At 44.3% G+C, this 14,260-nt stretch overlaps 1 long non-coding RNA gene across 3 annotated transcripts in view; it reads right to left on the bottom strand.

The window, feature by feature from the left end:
* Positions 1 to 317: 317 nt before the first annotated feature.
* The window catches only part of LOC128573713 (uncharacterized), a 28,760-nt gene continuing 14,817 nt past the window's right edge, over positions 318 to 14,260 (bottom strand). For 2 of the 3 annotated variants that reach the window (XR_008376522.1, XR_008376520.1), the window contains exon 5: positions 318 to 2,322. This is a non-coding gene — a long non-coding RNA (uncharacterized LOC128573713). The remainder of the gene's footprint in view (positions 2,323 to 14,260) is intronic. The other variant, XR_008376521.1, reaches the window with a different exon arrangement.

The following is a 14,260-nucleotide window of genomic DNA, read 5'->3' as shown; positions in this document are numbered from 1 at the left end:
AATTCTCTGAAGTTTCTTGTTTATCCTTAATAATTACAGGAGCGAGCTTATACCCAAGGCAAAGCTGCTGTTCTTTCGCATCTCTGGTAACACAACAGAACCCGCATATGGGCATCATCCTACCCCTTTGAGCCACAGGCATCTTCCACGCCCAGCTATTTTTTTGTTGCCCTGGCCAGGGCCGGGTTTGAACCCACCTCCCTCAGTATATGGGCCCAGCGCCCTACTCACTGAGCCACAGGCACAGCCCCCCATTTTTTTTTTTTATTAAATCATCAACACATAGATCATTTAAACGTTAATGCATTTATGGGGGACAATGTGCTGATTTCAAGTAGAATTAGGAATGCTTACATCACACTGGTTAATCTCTACCTCATCTTGTTTACTTAATTATTGGGTTATGACATTTATACTCTATACCAGCAGTTCTCAACCTGTGGATCGTGACCAATGAAAATACATCCTGCATATCAGATATTTACATTACGATTCATAACAGTAGCAAAATTACAGTTATGAAATAGCAACGAAAATAATTTTATGGTTAGGAGTCACCACAACATGAGGAACTGTATTAAAGGGTCACGGCATTAGGAAGGTTGAGAACCACTGCTCTATACTAATAGATCTGACATGTACCCTTGTTTAAGTTTTATCTTGGTGATACTCAAGAAAAGGTTCTTGGAATTCACTACTGGTTGTGAAATACTGGACAACGTGAGCTAGCGAGGCAGTTTGGGCTGCCACCTGCGTCTGAGTTTTCTTGTTTTTTGACTCCTGAAGATTGTAAGGAATTTCTGCTGCCATGGAAGACAGAAGAAGCCATGGCACACCCTGGCTGGGTTATTTCTCCTACAAATGCACTACAAATTCACACATGGTACATGATATAAGATGAAATTACTGCATCTTCGTTTTCTCCTGGTATATCTAAGGCAGAGTGCTTGTGCCTCATAAACTGCTTCTAGTGAAATCTTGAGGAAGCTCCAAGGGGCCAACATTTAGATCCGGAAGGGGTGAGTTGTGCCTCGGGCTGGGAGTCTTCACACAGCCTCTCATCACCGCTGTCCTAACTGTCACTTGCCCTGCGTGGTCTCACGTTAATCACGGCTTCTGCTGAGCAGCTTTCTAATATTTGCAGTTTACCTTGCCTCCTCTACTTCTGGCTGTCTGCACCCCCCGTCCCACTGGAGTTTCTTTCGCGTTCTGTGACTTTAAGTGAAGTGGGGAGGGGCCTTGGATTTTATGTTTATCTATTTTTTTCTCTTTAGCAATAGGACTTGATATTTTCAATTTTTGAAGAACTCAAAGCCAAATAAGCTGTGAGGTTTTATTTTGTAAAAAAAAAAAAAAAAAAGAATGAAAGAAAGAGAAAAAGAAAAGGAAGAGGTGTTCTCAGCATCCTGAGTGCACTGCAGCTCCTGGGCTCTGCCATGGCACATCCAGGCTGGTCCTCTGATGCGTGAAGCTGCTCTGAACCTCGATTTCTCTGCTATGAACCAGCTGAGAGCTGGTTGGTTTGGTGTGGTTCTGACAATGACACTGGAGCATATTCAGAGCACTTTGTACTCTGGTGACCCTTCCCATCTTTCGTCCCATTCTTGGGACCTCTGCAGTAACTGTGAGCCACGTTGCAAAGTAGCAGGCACACAGGCGCATTGCTTCCCGCGTTTCAGGGACCAGGCACACAGGTGCGTGTTGCTTCCCACCCAGGGTTTTCCCCCTTTTCCTTTTCCTGTCTCTCTTGGTCGTGGCAGTAGCAGGAAGAACTTGGCCGTTACCGATGGCGATGATGGCTAAACCCAGAGGCGGCTCTCACATCACTGCCTTTGGGTGAGTGGGAGGGAGGCATGTTGCTCTCAGCCCTCCTGAGTCCACCCCCCATTGCTGTTTTAAAGGGAACAAAAGTAGCAGTTATAAATGTTACTTCTTCTCCCTAAAAAAAAAAAAAAAGTTTAATTTCCTTAATCATCAGCCAACACCTTAGCACTCTTGCTGTTTTTGGCATGTGTAACCCCATGTAAAACACACAGAGCTGCTTGCTGAGTCCGCACTTGAGGCAAGCAAGGCTGCTCTGACCTGCACCGCCCACCACACAGAGCCCCACCCAAGGCAGGGGTGAAGCAGAGGTGAGGGCTGGGGCTGTCCAGGGAGGTCAAGGGACCTGCAGGTGGAAGGGGAAGAGCCTGGGACCTGAGTCACGTGGGGTCCTCCCAGACACAAGTGGCGCTGGGCTGGGCTAAGTGTAGGAAGTGTGTGGGTGCTGTTTATCTACGGCATCATTATGTCATTTCAAATATCAGTTGTGATTTGAGGGTGCTAGAGATAAAACAAACAAAAAAAACAGAAAAACAATAAAAAAGTAACTTTTTGCAGAAGGATTGTACATATTCTACTCTAAATTTTTTTTTTTTTTTTTTGCAGTTTTTGGCCAACGCTGGGTTTGAACCCACCACCTCCGGCATATGGGGCTGGCACCCTACCCCATTGAGCCACAGATGCTACCCTCTACACTAAATTTTTCACAAATAACATACACTATCTTACTTTTCTGTTCTTAAAGCAAAGATAAAATCAGTATAGCCCTTGCTGTTTGAGAACTTTGCTTTTCCATGCAACTGAAGTGTGCCGTGAGAATCACGTGAAGGTGCTCCAGGAAGCACCCCATCCTCCTAAGATGGCAGAGACCACTGGGGAGCACGGGACAGTGTACTGGCCCTCTCCCCTCCAGAGGAAGATTCAGCCACCCTGTCACTACAGGGCAGAGCAGTGGACACCAAGCAGGAGGCATTGCTCCTGAGGACCTGCTCCTGAGGAGCCACTTGCCTCCTGTGTTCAGAGAGGTGTGCAGACCTCAGGGGCTCTGCTGGAACATCTAAAAACACAGTGAAATCCCCAACTCTCTCACCCTTACTAATGCCCTCTACCCTCCCTGAATCATCCTAGCCCAGACAAAATATTCCCTTTGACAATTTATGGGTCTCTTGGGGAACTTCAAGTGGCGGCTATACCCCGGAGAGTACAACAGCAAACCCACTGAGGTGTGGGAAGAAAATATTAAATCCTATATTCATAAGTCCTTTTATCTCATTATTTTATTTACTTTTTTTTTAATTTATAAACAGTAGAAATTTATTTCTCTCACTTCTGGAAGCTGGGAAGTCCAAGATCATGACACCAATAAGGTTGGTGTCTGCTGAGAGCTGCTCTTTGCTTCCAAGATGGTATCTTGTTGCTGCATCCTCTGGTGTTCATGAATGCTGTGTCCTCATACGGCAGAATGAATGAACTTGCCCCCTCAATCCCTTTAATTAGGTGCTAATTTGTTCACGGCCTACTCACCACTTAAAGGCAGCACCTCTTAATACTATTGCATTAGGAATTAAGTATCTTTTTTTTTTTTTGAGATTAGCCCTTTATTTTTTTTAATTAAATCATAACTGTATACATTGATATGATCATGGGACATCATACACTCGCTTCATAAACCATTTGACACATTTTTATCACAGTGGTTAACATAGCCTTTCCGGCGTTATCTCAGTTACTGTGCCAAAACATTTACATTCTACATTTACCAAGTTTCGCAAATACCTCTGTAATATGCACCACAGGTGTGATCCCACCGACCCCCTCCCTCTACCCACCCCTTCCCACTTCCCCCTATTGTTAAGTTGTAGCTGGGTTATAGCTTTCATGTGAGAGTCCCAAATTAGTTTCATAGTAGGGCTGAGTACATTGGGTACTTTTTCTTCCATTCTTGGGATACTTTACTAAGAAGAATATGTTCCAGCTCCATCCATGTAAACATGAAAGAGGTAAAGTCTCCATCTTCCTTTAAGGCTGCATAGTATTCCATGGTATACATATACCACAATTTATTAATCCATTCGTGGATCGATGGGCACTTGGGCTTTTTCCATGACTTAGCTATTATGAATTGGGCTGCAATCAACATTCTGGTACAAATATCTTTGTTATGTTGTGATTTTTGGTCTTCTGGGTATATGCCCAGCAGAGGAATTACAGGATCGAATGGCAGATCTATTTTTAGATCTCTGAGTGTTCTCCATATATCTTTCCAAAAGGAATGTATTAATTTGCATTCCCACCAGAAGTGCAGAAGTGTTCCCTTTTCTCCGCATCCACGCCAACATCTCTGGTCTTGAGATTTTGTGATATAGGCTAGTCTCATTGGAGTTAGATGATATCTCAAAGTAGTTTTGATTTGCATTTCTCTGATGATTAAAGATGATGAGCATTTTTTCATATGTCTGAAGGCCGTGCGCCTGTCTTCTTCAGAGAAGTTTCTCTTCAAATCCCTTGCCCAGCCTGCGATGGGATCCCTTGTTTTTTTCTTGCTGATGCATTTGAGTTCTCTGTGGATTCTGGTCATTAAACCTTTGTCAGAAATATACCCTGCAAATATCTTCTCCCATTCTGAGGGCTGTCTGCTTGCTCTGCTTACTGTGTTCTTAGCTGTGCAGAAGCTTTTTAGTTTGATCAAGTCCCAGTAGTGTATTTTTGAAGCTGCTTCAATTGCCCGGGGGGTTCTCCTCATGAAATACTCACCCAGACCAATTTCCTCAAGGGTTTTCCCTGCATTCTCCTCTAGTATTTTTATAGTTTCATGTCTTAAGTTTAAATCTTTAATCCAATGAGAGTCTATCTTAGTTAATGGTGAAAGGTGTGGGTCCAATTTCAGTCTTCTGCAGGTTACCAGCCAGTTCACCCAGCACCATTTGTTAAATAGGGAATCTTTTCCCCACTGAATGTTTTTAATTGGCTTGTCAAACATCAAATAGCGGTAAGTACCTGGGTTTATCTCTTGGTTCTCTATTCTGTTCCAGATAGCTACTTCTCTGTTTTTGTGCCAATACCATGCTGTTTTGATCACTATCGATTTGTAGTATAGTCTGAGGTCTGGTAGTATGATTCCTCCTGTTTTGTTTTTATTTCTGAGTAATGTCTTGGCTATTCGAGGTTTTTTCTGATTCCATATAAAACGAAGTAATGTTTTTTCAAGATCTTTAAAATATGACAGTGGAGCTTTAATAGGGAGTGCGTTGAAATTATATATTGCTTTGGGTAGTATGGACATTTTGATAATGTTGATTCTTCCCAGCCATGAGCATGGTATGTTTTTCCATTTGTTAACATTTTCAGCTATTCCTTTTCTTAGAGTTTCATAGTTCTCTTTATATAGATCTTTCACGTCTTTTGTTAGGTAAATTCCCAAATATTTCATCTTCTTTGGCACTACTGTGAATGGGATAGAGTCCTTAACTGCTTTTTCAATTTGACTGTTGTTGGTGTATATAAAGGCTACCGATTTATGAATGTTGATTTTGTAACCTGAGACGCTGCTGTATTCCTTGATCACTTCTAGGAGTTTTGTAGTAGAGTCCCTAGTGTTTTCCAGATACACAATCATATCATCTGCGAAGAGCGAGAGTTTGATCTCTTCTGACCCTATATGGATACCCTTGATCGCCTTTTCTTCCCTCATTGAGGTGGCTAAAACTTCCATTACAATGTTGAAAAGCAATGGAGACAATGGGCAGCCTTGTCTGGTTCCTGATCTGAGTGGAAATGATTCCAATTTAACTCCATTCAATATGATATTGGCTGTGGGTTTGCTGTAGATAGCCTCTATCAGTTTAAGAAAAGTCCCTTCTAGACCAATTTTCTTGAGTGTTCTGATCATGAAGGGATGCTGGATATTATCAAAAGCTTTTTCTGCATCAATTGGGAGAATTATATGGTCTTTGTTTTTTAATTTGTTTATGTGCTGAATTACATTTATAGATTTACGTATATTGAACCAGCCTTGAGACCCTGGGATAAAACCAACTTGGTCATGATGTATAATTTGTTTGATGTGTTGCTGGATTCTGTTTGTTAGGATCTTGTTGAATATTTTTGCATCTATATTCATTAGTGATATTGGTCTATAATTTTCTTTTCTTGTTGGGTCTTTTCCTGGTTTGGGGATCAGGGTGATGTTTGCTTCATAGAACGTGTTGGGTAGTCTTCCTTCTTTTTCTACATTTTGGAACAGGCTGAGTAATATGGGTACTAATTCCTCTTTAAAGGTTTGGTAGAATTCTGACGTGAAACCATCTGGTCCCGGGCTTTTCTTTTTAGGGAGGTTTTGTATAGTTGATGCTATTTCTGAACTTGATATGGGTCTGTTCAACATTTCCACTTGATTCTGGTTAAGTCTTGGAAGGTGGCATGCTTCCAAGTATCGGTCTATTTCCTTCAGATTTTCATATTTCTGAGAATAAAGTTTCTTGTAATATTCATTAAGGATTTTTTGGATTTCTGATGAGTCTGTGGTTATTTCGTCTTTGTTGTTTCTGATTGATGATATTAGAGATTTTACTCTTATTTTCCTGATTAGGTTGGCCAGAGGTTTATCTATTTTATTGACCTTTTCAAAAAACCAGCTTTTTTATTTATTGATCTGTTGTATTATTCTTTTGTTTTCAATTTCATTTAATTCTGCTCTAATTTTCGTTATTTCTTTTCTTCTACTGGGTTTGGGGTTGGAATGTTCTTCCTTTTCCAGTTGCGTGAGATGTCCCATTATGTCCCGACCTGTGGGACAGCAACGGGGGGCCGCAGGAACCACCTAAAGGAGAAAAACAAACAAGGGGTGCGAGAAAGGGAGACAAGACAGTTTTCTGATCAAGTCTCCAACTTTATTGAAAAAACTTGTGCCTTATAAGCATTACGGGGAAGGTGGGTGGGTCTTGTTGGGAGGTTCAGAGGAGTTGTTAACTGGGGATTGGCTAGAGTAAGTAAGATGGGGCATAAGGTGATTGGTTGGCTAGTTGCCAGGTAAAGTTACCGGGAAAAGGTAAAACTGTTTTTTTACTTAAAAAGGAAGTAAGGCCAAGCTGTACCTTATATGGCTTCCGACATCTCCTCCCTTTTTGTTTTAAGGAGGTGGGCATTAACCGAGAGAGGGAGTAGTGACCTGGCTCCTCTCGTGGATTTCCCAGATCCACATTTGTTATTTGCGGTATCTTTTGGAGAGGAGAGGTAAGCGAAATTTTTGATACCAACCTCTATGCAAGCCAGGTTTGCTCTCAGAGAAAAATTAGAGGGGGTCTGATCCTTCATTTGACTCTCCTTGGGATCGGGAGGTCGAAGGATTGTGGGACCTTCTCTTGCAATGCCTTGCTGTGCACTCAACTCGGTGCCCATACCCTTTTTTCCTTTTATTAGGAATGGGTAAGTGTACCTCTGATCTATACACTGCCCTCATTATGAGGGGAAGCCATAAGAGTCGGTTTCTTGGTCAGACAGAGCCAGGCGATGGTAGTGAATTTGAATTGGTTTTGCTAGGGCAGAGTCTATTTGTTGTTTAATGAAAGTGGTGACCTTTTTGAATAGCCAGGGGCCAAAGGAAAGGACTAATAGAAAACCTAATAGGGGGCCTAGGAGTGGGAGGAGATAAGGAAGAAGTCCATTGAGTCCTGACCAAAGGGGGTTATCACAAAGTTCCTTTCTTCTTTCTTCGAGCTGGTCTTGCAGGTTTTTTATCTTGTCTCAAACAATGCCTGACTTGTTGGCGTAGAAGCAGCATTTTTCCTGTAAAGCCAAACAGATACCTCCCTGCTCTGCCGTGAGGAGATCTAAGCCTCTACGGTTTTGTAGGACTACTTCTGCTAGGGAGTCTATTTGATCTTGAAGATCGTGAATTGTTTCAGAAAGAGCTGAGACATCCTCTATTAGTTGATGAGACAGTTTGTGGTAGGAATGTATAGATATTCCTGTTCCAGTAACTCCCATGGCTACTGCTGTAGTGATGCCTAGTCCTGCTATTAGTGGGATAAGTTGAATAGCTCTTTTAGAGCGTGGATGTCCAGCTATATAATCAAGACTGGGGAGAGGAACAGGTTGATCTCCTAGTATAATAGAGATATCAGGGAGTAGTTGGGCGGTTATGCAATAGCCTGTCCAGTTACCTGGTAGGGCCGTGTAGGCCAAATTTCCTCCGCATACAAAAACATGTCCAGGAGGGGGACACCGGTGTGAGGTGATGTTAGAAATGGAGGAGCAGTTTGTGAAGATGATGCTTCCTAAGTCTACATCATAATTATTGTTCTGGGGAGGTTTGTATATACAAGGGGTTTGTATAAATTCTATAGGTTGGACTCTAAAAGGTAGACTGTCGCTACAGTTTAGATGTGAGTTGTATAGATGTGAAGTGGAGGTGTTTGTTAGTAGGGCTAGGGGCATAGGTGTGCCAAGAGTTAGACATAGCCAGCAGTTTTCCGTGAGGGTTGGGTTGGAATTATTTAAAGCTTTGAAAGTGGCTTCTAAAATATCAGAGGTTTGGACGTCGAGATCTATGTCTCGAGATTTAGGTAAAGCTAAGGGGTGGTATTGTAGGGGAGTATATTTTTCTTTAATTATTTTTTCAATTTGTTTTTGGACCACATCTTCTCTTACCCTATCTGATGGCCCACCGCCATCAGATGTGTGAATTGGTGGTTTTAGTGGCCAGGAAACATTTTTGCCAATAGTGCCTAAGCAGGAGGCTTGGGCATATTTGGAGTGTCCCAGGTTATGAGTAGAATCAAGCTCACCTCCAAAGGAGCCAGAATAAGTTCTTTGTAAAATGGCTGTTAGATATGTGTTGCCGTTTGTGTGGGTGCACTGTTGGACACTATTGTAGCACATAGAGTGCATTTGATTGGTTATTTCGCACTCCGTGGGACAAGGTCCTGGTTCGTTTTGAATTGGGAGTATTATTTTGGGTGCATTAACACATTGCCAGTTTTGCTTATGTCCTCCTCCTATCTGTGATGTGAAAGTTAAATAGGCGGTTTTGCCGCTGCAATCAACTTGGCTAGTATGGGAGGTGGGTATTATTGTAGTTGTTCCTCCCTTACAGTCACAAGGTGCCCCATATAGTTTTTGGAGTTTTAAGAGCATTGTCGGGGCTGTTCAGGGGTTTAGGGGAAACTGGGGCGTTGTCAGGAATTTCTACCGTGACAGAGGGGCAGGTGGAAGGAGGGCAAGAAGCCTCTTTAAGGACTTCTTCTCCTACCTTGATGACATCTCGAATGTCAGGAGCTGGTGAATGAACTTTTAACATGTCGTGAATTAAATTCCAGTAGGAAAAGGCTGTAACTGGGACTTTGTCAGGACCAAAGGTGTGGTAAAAGTCCTGCAAGGCATCTCCTACTCGTTCCCAGCATTTTTGGCTGATTGTTCCCTCTAAAGGGAACCAGGGGCAGGTTTCATGAATAAAATTAAAAAATTCTTTAAGGTCCTTTCTTTTAACCCTTACTCCTCGCACTCTGAGTGATCCCTTGATCCCCGTCAAGGAACATTTCATGTGTACTAAGCAAATTCCCCATTATGTTGGCTGGATGGCTCTCTCAGGATCTCGGTTCACGCAAGTCTCCAGTCGACTCGGAACTTAAGTTTCTCTGTGACCACTCTCCCTGTGCCTTATGATCTCTGCTCGCGTGTCATAGGTCAGCAGGTATAATCCGCCTGCTCGGACCCTCTCAGGCAGGACAGCTGCCTACCGCCCTCAGGCTTAGCCTTTGGGAGGCAGCATCCCTGGGAGTGCCCTTGAGGTGGACGACCGTGTAAGACGTAGCAAGCTCAGAGTTTGTTAGAGAGTGTTAGGCAGAAAAACTAGTCCAAGTGTTTTGGAGTTCTCACTGCCGAAACGGGTACCTCTCGTCCTTCCCCGCTTTGGCCCTGTGAGCTTGGTAAGTGAATTAGATCCGGGAGAGCCAATAATAACAGCCAAGACAAAGGGGTGAAATGTTTGAAATCTTGTAAGTTATCGTTTGCCTACCTTCTCTTCTGATCCGTCTCACGGCGGGTGAACCGAGGCGATCTGAATGGGGAGTGCACGCGGGTCCTCACTGCAGCTCCGAAGGGTGCCCGGCCGGGGCTTCCGTAGGCAAGCGTTCTCCTCCAGGGGGTCCCGATCACCCCTCGTTGGGCGCCAGGATGTCCCGACCCACGGGACAGCAACGGGGGGCCGCAGGAACCACCTAAAGGAGAAAAACAAACAAGGGGTGCGAGAAAGGGAGACAAGACAGTTTTCTGATCAAGTCTCCAACTTTATTGAAAAAACTTGTGCCTTATAAGCATTACAGGGAAGGTGGGTGGGTCTTGTTGGGAGGTTCAGAGGAGTTGTTAACTGGGGATTGGCTAGAGTAAGTAAGATGGAGCATAAGGTGATTGGTTGGCTAGTTGCCAGGTAAAGTTACCGGGAAAAGATAAAACTGTTTTTTTACTTAAAAAGGAAGTAAGGCCAAGCTGTACCTTATATGGCTTCCGACACCATTAAGTTGTTAACTTCCTCTCTTTCCGTTCTCTTGAGGAAGGCTTGCAGTGCTATAAATTTCCCTCGTAGAACTGCCTTTGCAGTGTCCCAGAGGTTCTGATAGTTTGTGTCTTCATTGTCGTTTTGTTCCAAAAAATTGGCGATTTCTTTCTTAATCTCATCTCTGACCCAGCTATCATTCAGCATAAGGTTATTTAACTTCCATGTTTTTGTATGGGTATGCAGATTCCTGTTGTTACTCAATTCAAGTTTTATTCCATGATGGTCCGAGAAGATGCATGGAATAATTTCTATTCCTTTAAATTTACTGAGGTTAGACTTGTGACCTAAAATGTGGTCAATTTTGGAGTAAGTTCCGTGGGCTGATGAGAAGTATGTGTATTCAGTTTTTTTGGGATGAAATGTTCTGTAGATGTCTGCTAAATCTAAATATTGGATGGTTAGGTTTAAATCTAAGATCTCTTTGCTCAGTTTCTTTCTGGAGGATCGATCCAACACTGCCAAGGGAGTGTTGAAATCTCCGACAATTATGGAGCTGGAGGAAATCAAGTTACTCATGTCTGTTAGAGTTTCTCTTATAAATTGAGGTGCATTCTGGTTGGGTGCATAGATATTAATAATTGAGATCTCATCATATTGAGTATTACCCTTAACAAATATGAAGTGACCATTCTTGTCCTTCCTTACTTTTGATGGTTTAAAGCCTACTGTATCTGCAAATAAAATTGCAACACCTGCTTTTTTCTGATTACCATTTGCCTGAAATATGGATGACCATCCTTTCACCCTGAGTCTGTATTTGTCTTTTAAGTTGAGATGTGACTCTTGTATGCAACAAATACCTGGCTTGAGTTTTTGTATCCAGTCAGCTAACCTATGCCTCTTTAGAGGACAGTTTAAGCCATTCACATTGATGGAGAGTATTGATAAGTCTGGTGGAATTTTGGGTATCGAGTTTTTCAAAGGTCCAGTGGACATTTTTAATCCTTTCGCCAGTGTGGAAGTTGGAGTTTGATCCGAAGTTTCTGAGTGAGTTTACATTTGTGGTATAGGATTGGGTTGGTCATTGTGGAGGATAGGTCTGAGAACATCCTGAAGAGCTGGTTTACTTATGGCAAATTTTTTCAACATATGAATGTCATTGAAATATTTAATTTCTCCATCATAGATGAAACTCAGTTTAGCTGGATACAAGATCCTGGGTTGAAAGTTTTTTTGCTTTAGGAGATTAAAAGTTGATGACCAGCCTCTTCAGGCTTGAAAAGTTTCAGCAGACAGATCTGCAGTTATTCTAATATTCTTTCCTTTGTACGAAATAGTTTTCTTTCGCCGGGCTGCTTTGAGAATCTTCTCTTTCATGTTAACTTTAGTGAAGCTAATTATGATATGGGGGGATGACTTATTGGGGTTGAATCATGCTGGGGTTCTGAAGCTGTCTGCTATCTGAATTTCAGATTCTCTAGGCATGTCTGGAAAATTTTCTTTCATAATTTCATGCAGAAGGGCCTCTGTGCCCTCGGAGGCCACTTCATCGTTCTCAGAAATTCCTATAATTCTTATGTTGCTTTTTTTCGAATTATCTGAGAGGTCTCTGAGTGAGTGATCCGTTTTTGCTCTCCATTTCTCTTCCTCTTTGAGAGATTGGGAGCGTTCGAAGACTTTATCTTCAATGTCAGAAATCCTTTCTTCTGCTTGCTCCATTCTGTTACTGAGGGATTCTACTGTATTTTTCATATCTTTGAGGGCTGTAAGTTCTTGCTTCAGTGTGTCTAAGTCTTTGGTGGTTTTGTCTTTAAATTCGTTAAATTCTTGAGACAATTTTTGAATTTCTCCTCGAATTCCTAATTCCATTTTATTAATCTTGTCTGCAATCCAAATTCTGAATTCGATTTCTGACATCTCAGCCAGTTGTTTATGAATGGGATCTTCAATCACATCTGCTGTATCTTTTCTTGGGGGGGTTGATCTATTCTGGTTATTCATGTTACCAGAGTTTTTCCGCTGATTCTGCCCCATGGTTATTTTACTCCCTTTGGTTTTTCCCCTGGGGTTTTATCGAGGGCCCGTACAGTGTTGTGGCCTGAGAAACTGGGGCCCTGTCTGGTGTGGTGGAGCAAAGTGGTTCTGTCTTGTTTTCAGCTGGTTTCTGTTCAATCCTATTGCAACTTCTACTCTGGCTTGAAGTCTCAGCTGTGTGGAAAAATCAGCAATTAAGTCACCCCGCCCACCCACCTCTGGCCCCAGTTGGAAAAGAAGAATCAAACCTTCCTACAATCGCACACCCAGGGCACCGCCTGAAAAGTCCTCAGTCTATTAGCCCGGTTCAAAAGGTCCAAATCAACTGTCTCAATCGGCACTTGTCTCAGGTGGGAGATTTCAAGAGGTCTCTGGGAACTGGATCACAGGGGCCTGGTGACTCCTCTGACATGGCTCACCCCAGTGCAGCGTGGAGTCAGGAGGAGCCACCCAGCAAACAGCAGTCTGGGAAGGTTGACGTCTCCTTCCCCAATTTGCCCCTCCGTCGGACCCAGTCACTGGTATCTCTGCAGATGGCTAACCCAGTTGCCTGCAGTGAATAGACACTCCAGGGGTTTGCACCTGCCTGAATCACAAGGAAGTCTGCCAGGCCCCCGCAGACTGCCACTATCTAGCAGGAGGAGATGGGGCCTGACATCTTTGAGTGTTTGATGCAGGTGATGGGAAGGAGGTGTTCACTCAGGCTTAGCCCCGTCCCTGATGGATGCTGCTAACAGAACAGAACAGAACAGACAACTTTGCGGGGTTCTGTCTCTGTTCCTGTCGAAATCGCCTACAGAAGACGGGCTGTTTTGAGTTCAAACGTCTTTGCTGCTGGAGATTTGTGTCCGAACACCTCTCTGGGTCGGCCCTGCCCTGGAAGCTTCCCGGGTTTGTGAGCAGTGTCAGGAAATCCCCTGCTCACTGGTGGCCTCCTCTGGTTGCCCATGGAGACAGGGGGTGTGGCCTCAGAATATCCAGAAGTGAGTGTTCTGCCGTTAAAGAAAAAACAGCTGTTGATCTACCTCCAGGGAACTGCTGCTCTGGTGTGGGCACTCAGGCGACCCTTTTCTCCTCTGTCCCGCCCCCAGAGTCAGCACTGAGCGGCCGCAGTTTGTGCTGGGTCCACACCCCTCAAGAGATCCCCCAAGAATCAGAACTCTTGGGGGATGCGCCCCCAGACCCCGAATGGGAGTGGGGGGGGAAGCTAGAGTTTCATTCAGTTTTACGCAACACTACAGCCCGGGGAGGGCTCCTGCACCGCACCGCAGGGAAGTGCTGCCAAGGCTTGATTTCCCCTCAGCAGAGTGCCCTCTCCTCGCTCACGTGTCCCAGAGTCAGCGCTGACCTGACGCAGCTCAGGCACTGTGCACTCCCCTCGAGAAATCACCCAAGGATCCGAACTCCTGGGGGATAGGCCCTCAGACCCCGAGTGAGAGTAGGGGCTCTCAGCTCTCAGCGGGGAGGCTAGAGTCTTATTCAGTCTTGTGCCCCGTAATGTTGCCCGGGGAGGGTTGCTGCACTGCACCACAGGGAAGTGCCGCGAGGCGTGACTCCCCGTCAGCCCGGTGCCCTCTCCTCACTTGCGCACCTCAGAGTCAATGCTGACCAGTCGCAACTCGGGGACTGTCCACTCCCCTTGAGAAATCACCCAAGGATCCAAACTCCTGGGGGACAGGCCTCCAGACCTCAGTGGGCGGGAGGGGAGCGCCGGGAGGGTTGCCAGCGAAGGATTCCCAAAGTTTTATTCAGTTTTATGCCTGGCAGGAGAACGCCACGACACCCCAGTAGGGGAGGTAGGTCTAGTTTTTAGAAGGTCTCTCCCGTGGAGTGTAGTGGGAGGGCCTTTAATTTCTGCCCGCTTGTTTAATTGTGGGGCTCTTGAGCCGGTCTCATGGGGGAGGGGGACTC

Source organism: Nycticebus coucang, chromosome 21, assembly GCF_027406575.1.
Source record: "Nycticebus coucang isolate mNycCou1 chromosome 21, mNycCou1.pri, whole genome shotgun sequence".
NCBI lineage: Eukaryota > Metazoa > Chordata > Mammalia > Primates > Lorisidae > Nycticebus > Nycticebus coucang.
Note: the sequence above shows the minus strand (reverse complement) of the source record. Positions and strands in the feature narration are given on the sequence as shown.